Genomic DNA, 341 nt, shown 5'->3' with positions numbered 1-341 from the left:
TCCAGGCTCTGAGCTGTCCGCATAGAGCCTGACGTGTGGCTTGAACTCACGAACTGTGAGATCATAACCCGAGCTAACTCGGATACTCAACCTACTGAGCCGCCCAGCTGCCCCCATTCATTCCTTTTTTAAAAAAGACTTTTTGTTAGAGTAGTTCTAGGTTTAATATGAAATTGAGAGGAAGGTACAGAGATTGCCCATATGCCCCCTGTCCCCACACATGCATAGTCTCCCTCATTATCAATGTTGCTCACCAGAATGGTACATTTTTTGGTGAGGATGAACCTGTATCGACTCGTCATTAATCACCCAAAGTCCATAGTTCACCTTAGGGTACATGC

Source organism: Felis catus, chromosome X (assembly GCF_018350175.1).
Source record: "Felis catus isolate Fca126 chromosome X, F.catus_Fca126_mat1.0, whole genome shotgun sequence".
In the NCBI taxonomy this organism is placed as follows: Eukaryota; Metazoa; Chordata; class Mammalia; order Carnivora; family Felidae; genus Felis; species Felis catus.
This window is presented reverse-complemented; position numbering follows the sequence as displayed.